Genomic DNA, 6,032 nt, shown 5'->3' with positions numbered 1-6,032 from the left:
GTTACAGTGCTATTTGGGTTGTTCATTTGGATCGCTGTTACAGTCCTATTTGGATTGTTCATTTGGATTACTGTTACAGTGCTATTTGGGTTGTTCATTTGGATTTGTTACAACATTTCTTGATTCAGATCTTTTGATTATTTATGTATTTGCTTGACATTTTACTGTATCGTTAAGAGCTAGTAACATAAGCATTGTGTGTGTGTGTGTGTGTGTGTGTGTGTGTGTGTGTGTGTGTGTGTGTGTGTGTGTGTGTGTGTGTGTGTGTGTGTGTGTGTGTGTCTGTCCTCTGACTTCTCTCCCTTCACACTGCGTGTGAGTATCAGTATAACAACCCTACTGTCAGTACATTTTCGTAGCTTCACCAGGATTTTCGTGTTATCAGCTCCATTTCCCAACAAACCCTTCCTCTTTCAGAACACTCTCCTCTCCTGCTCTCTGACAGGAAGTGACTAGGCCTCTCCCCTTTACCCCTCAGCTCACTCTCGGATCCCCATTCCCTTCATCCGGCCAGCGGTTGGTTGGTTGCCGTGGCCAACCGGCGGCGTGTCACTGTATGTCCGTCAGGGAAGATGAGGTCTGTCGACGAGCACCGCCAATCAGCAACATTCCAGAACTCTCCGGAAAGAGGGGAAACAAACAATCTCTCTGTCGTTCATTCCTGTAGTTTAATTATACTGTTCTGTTGACGGAGGCCCCTTAACAGATCTCTAACAGTGGTCCTTCCTGTTGCTACAGTCCCTCTTTTTAACAGACAACTAATTACCATATTAAGGCTTTAATGAAGGCATTCATGAAGAGCACTACATATATGCTTCACAAATCATTATAAACCAAGTCGTAGCCTACACGGGTGATCCAGAGTCTCCTTACAGCTGGTATTTTGGCATAAGACTTTTAGACCTACGTCTTATAAACGGTTTATGAAGGTTTTATTTCACGACATCTATAACCTACTTTTACTTTGGCTGGATGACTAGTAGGATGTTTAGTAGGATGTTTAGTAGGACGTCTAGCAGGATGTTTAGTAGGATGCCAAGTAGGCTTGTTTAGTAGGATGTTTAGTAGGATGTCTAGTAGGATGCCAAGTAGGATTGTTTAGTAGGATGTTTAGTAGGATGTCTAGTAGGATGTCTAGTAGGTTGTCTAGTAGGATGTCTAGTAGGTTGTCTAGTAGGATGTTTAGTAGGATGTCTAGTAGGATGTTTAGTAGGATATTTGGTATGATGTCTAGTAGGATGTTTGGTATGATATCTAGTAGGATGTTTGGTATGATGTCTAGTAGGATGTTTGGTAGGATGTCTAGTAGGATATTTGGTATGATGTTTAGTAGGATGTTAGGTATAATGTCTAGTAGGATGTCTAGTATGATGTTTAGTAGGATGAGATTATCCAAGAATGGCGTAGCAGTCGGATGTGTCTTTGTCCTGTCTTGTCCCGTGTAAATAGTATTCGTATTTTTCGTATACATTTCGTATTTATTTTAATTTCACTTTCCATCTAGGAACTGAATATACATTCCTACATTCCGCCTCACCCAATGTGGTACGGACCTGCTATTTTTTTATATACTTTAGAACCGTAACCCCAATCAGAAGCAAGATCTGGACATCCGGTTTGGAGCGAGCGGTCGCATTTGCATTCGCTCTGCAGGTAGTATAACTTTTCATTACATTTCATTACATTTCATTATAGTACAACGGTTTAATTTGTCCAACCTTAGCAATTTCTTCTTAGCTAGCTACATAGCCGTCTGTGTATCAAAGATAATTGCGTAATTATCGTATTTCGTCGTCTATCGTAGTCCACACTGCTATCTGCCCAGCAGCTAGCCAGCTAGCAAACGTCCACCGTCTACCCAATAGTAGTATAACTTTTCATTACATTTCATTATAGTACAACGGTCTGATTTTCATTTTCATTACAGTACAACGGTTTGATTTGTTTGATCTTAGCTAGCTACATAGCCGTCTTTGTATCAAACATAATTGTGTAGTTATTGAGGTTCGCTAGCCAGCTATTTTCGTCCTAACGTAACGCAACGTAGCCAACACTGCTAGCTAGCCAGCTTGCCACCGAATAGCAGCATTGTAGAAACGAGTGCATTACAACGGAACGACTTGATTAGTGTAGTGTTGGCTGGCTACACAGTTGTCTTTGCTATCTTTGATTTGTTTGATCTTAGCTAGCTACTTAGCTGGCTACGTAGCCGTCTTTGTATCAAGGATAATTGTGTAGTTATCGAGGTTCGCTGAGGTTCGCTAGCCAGGTATTCTCGTCCTAACGTAACGTAACGTAGTCAACCCTGCTAGCTAGCCAGCTAGCCACCGATTAGCAGCACTGTAGAAACGATTACATTACAACGGAACGACTTGATTTGTGTAGTGTTAGCTAGCTACATAGTTTTCTTTGCTATCTTTGTATCTAAGATAATTGTGTAGCTTTGAGTAATTATCGGTTAGCTAGCCAGCTATTTTCGCCTGCCGCGCTGCCGTCCTCCTACCTAGCCAACACTGCTAGCTAACACTGCTAGCTAGCCAACTACTACCGAATAGCAGCACTGTAGAAACTTACATTACAACGGAACGACTTGATTAGCGTAGTGTTAGCTAGTTGTCTTTGCTGTCCTTGTATCCATGATAATTGTGTAGTTTAGAGAAATTTAGAGAAATTGTCGAGGTCACCTAGCCAGCTTCACTTTCAACAACGCAGCCACTGCTAGCCAGGCTACTTCACCAGCCAGCAGTACTATATCATTTTAGTCAATTAGATCTTTTATTTTATTTATTTTTTGCAACGTAAGCTTAACTTTCTGAACATTCGAGTCGTGTAGCCCACTTGTCATTCTAATCTCCTTTGCTTTAGCGTAGCCTCTTCTGTAGCCTGTCAACTATGTGTCTGTCTATCCCTGTTCTCTCCTCTCTGCACAGACCATACAAACGCTTCACACCGCGTGGCCGCGCCCACCCTAACCTGGTGGTCCCAGCCCGCACGACCCACGTGGAGTTCCAGGTCTCCGGTAGCCTCTGGAACTGCCGATCCGCGGCCAACAAGGCAGAGCTCATCTCAGCCTATGCGTCCCTCCAGTCCCTCGACTTCTTGGCACTGACGGAAACATGGCTCACCACAGATAACACTGCTACTCCTACTGCTCTCTCTTCGTCTGCCCACGTGTTCTCGCACACCCCGAGAGCTTCTGGTCAGCGGGGTGGTGGCACCGGGATCCTCATCTCTCCCAAGTGGTCATTCTCTCTTTCTCCCCTTACCCATCTGTCTATCGCCTCCTTTGAATTCCATGCTGTCACAGTTACCAGCCCTTTCAAGCTTAACATCCTTATCATTTATCGCCCTCCAGGTTCCCTTGGAGAGTTCATCAATGAGCTTGATGCCTTGATAAGCTCCTTTCCTGAGGACGGCTCACCTCTCACAGTTCTGGGTGACTTTAACCTCCCCATGTCTACCTTTGACTCATTCCTCTCTGCCTCCTTCTTTCCACTCCTCTCCTCTTTTGACCTCACCCTCTCACCTTCCCCCCCTACTCACAAGGCAGGCAATACGCTTGACCTCATCTTTACTAGATGCTGTTCTTCCACTAACCTCATTGCAACTCCCCTCCAAGTCTCCGACCACTACCTTGTATCCTTTTCCCTCTCGCTCTCATCCAACACTTCCCACACTGCCCCTACTCGGATGGTATCGCGCCGTCCCAACCTTCGCTCTCTCTCCCCCGCTACTCTCTCCTCTTCCATCCTATCATCTCTTCCCTCTGCCCAAACCTTCTCCAACCTATCTCCTGATTCTGCCTCCTCAACCCTCCTCTCCTCCCTTTCTGCATCCTTTGACTCTCTATGTCCCCTATCCTCCAGGCCGGCTCGGTCCTCCCCTCCCGCTCCGTGGCTCGACGACTCATTGCGAGCTCACAGAACAGGGCTCCGGGCAGCCGAGCGGAAATGGAGGAAAACTCGCCTCCCTGCGGACCTGGCATCCTTTCACTCCCTCCTCTCTACATTTTCCTCTTCTGTCTCTGCTGCTAAAGCCACTTTCTACCACTCTAAATTCCAAGCATCTGCCTCTAACCCTAGGAAGCTCTTTGCCACCTTCTCCTCCCTCCTGAATCCTCCTCCCCCTCCCCCCTCCTCCCTCTCTGCAGACGACTTCGTCAACCATTTTGAAAAGAAGGTCGACGACATCCGATCCTCGTTTGCTAAGTCAAACGACACCGCTGGTTCTGCTCACACTGCCCTACCCTGTGCTTTGACCTCTTTCTCCCCTCTCTCTCCAGATGAAATCTCGCGTCTTGTGACGGCCGGCCGCCCAACAACCTGCCCGCTTGACCCTATCCCCTCCTCTCTTCTCCAGACCATTTCCGGAGACCTTCTCCCTTACCTCACCTCGCTCATCAACTCATCCTTGACCGCTGGCTACGTCCCTTCCGTCTTCAAGAGAGCGAGAGTTGCACCCCTTCTGAAAAAACCTACACTCGATCCCTCCGATGTCAACAACTACAGACCAGTATCCCTTCTTTCTTTTCTCTCCAAAACTCTTGAACGTGCCGTCCTTGGCCAGCTCTCCTGCTATCTCTCTCAGAATGACCTTCTTGATCCAAATCAGTCAGGTTTCAAGACTAGTCACTCAACTGAGACTGCTCTTCTCTGTATCACGGAGGCGCTCCGCACTGCTAAAGCTAACTCTCTCTCCTCTGCTCTCATCCTTCTAGACCTATCGGCTGCCTTCGATACTGTGAACCATCAGATCCTCCTCTCCACCCTCTCCGAGTTGGGCATCTCCGGCGCGGCCCACGCTTGGATTGCGTCCTACCTGACAGGTCGCTCCTACCAGGTGGCGTGGCGAGAATCTGTCTCCTCACCACGCGCTCTCACCACTGGTGTCCCCCAGGGCTCTGTTCTAGGCCCTCTCCTATTCTCGCTATACACCAAGTCACTTGGCTCTGTCATAACCTCACATGGTCTCTCCTATCACTGCTATGCAGACGACACACAATTAATCTTCTCCTTTCCCCCTTCTGATGACCAGGTGGCGAATCGCATCTCTGCATGTCTGGCAGACATATCAGTGTGGATGACGGATCACCACCTCAAGCTGAACCTCGGCAAGACGGAGCTGCTCTTCCTCCTGGGGAAGGACTGCCCGTTCCATGATCTCGCCATCACGGTTGACAACTCCATTGTGTCCTCCTCCCAGAGCGCTAAGAACCTTGGCGTGATCCTGGACAACACCCTGTCGTTCTCAACTAACATCAAGGCGGTGGCCCGTTCCTGTAGGTTCATGCTCTACAACATCCGCAGAGTACGACCCTGCCTCACACAGGAAGCGGCGCAGGTCCTAATCCAGGCACTTGTCATCTCCCGTCTGGATTACTGCAACTCGCTGTTGGCTGGGCTCCCTGCCTGTGCCATCAAACCCCTACAACTCATCCAGAACGCCGCAGCCCGTCTGGTGTTCAACCTTCCCAAGTTCTCTCACGTCACCCCGCTCCTCCGCTCTCTCCACTGGCTTCCAGTTGAAGCTCGCATCCGCTACAAGACCATGGTGCTTGCCTACGGAGCTGTGAGGGGAACGGCACCTCAGTACCTTCAGGCTCTGATCAGGCCCTACACCCAAACAAGGGCTCTGCGTTCATCCACCTCTGGCCTGCTCGCCTCCCTACCACTGAGGAAGTACAGTTCCCGCTCAGCCCAGTCAAAACTGTTCGCTGCTCTGGCACCCCAATGGTGGAACAAACTCCCTCACGACGCCAGGACAGCGGAGTCAATCACCACCTTCCGGAGACACCTGAAACCCCACCTCTTCAAGGAATACCTAGGATAAAGCAATCCTTCTGCCCCCCCCCCCCCCCCCCCCCTTAAAAGATTTAGATGCACTATTGTAAAGTGGCTGTTCCACTGGATGTCATTAGGTGAATGCACCAATTTGTAAGTCGCTCTGGATAAGAGCGTCTGCTAAATGACTTAAATGTAAATGTAAATGTAAGCTAGCCAGATAACTAGCTACTAGCTAGTAGTCAGTTAGCC

The sequence above is a fragment of the Salvelinus alpinus genome, chromosome 11 (assembly GCF_045679555.1).
Source record: "Salvelinus alpinus chromosome 11, SLU_Salpinus.1, whole genome shotgun sequence".
NCBI classification, from domain to species: domain Eukaryota; kingdom Metazoa; phylum Chordata; class Actinopteri; order Salmoniformes; family Salmonidae; genus Salvelinus; species Salvelinus alpinus.
This window is presented reverse-complemented; position numbering follows the sequence as displayed.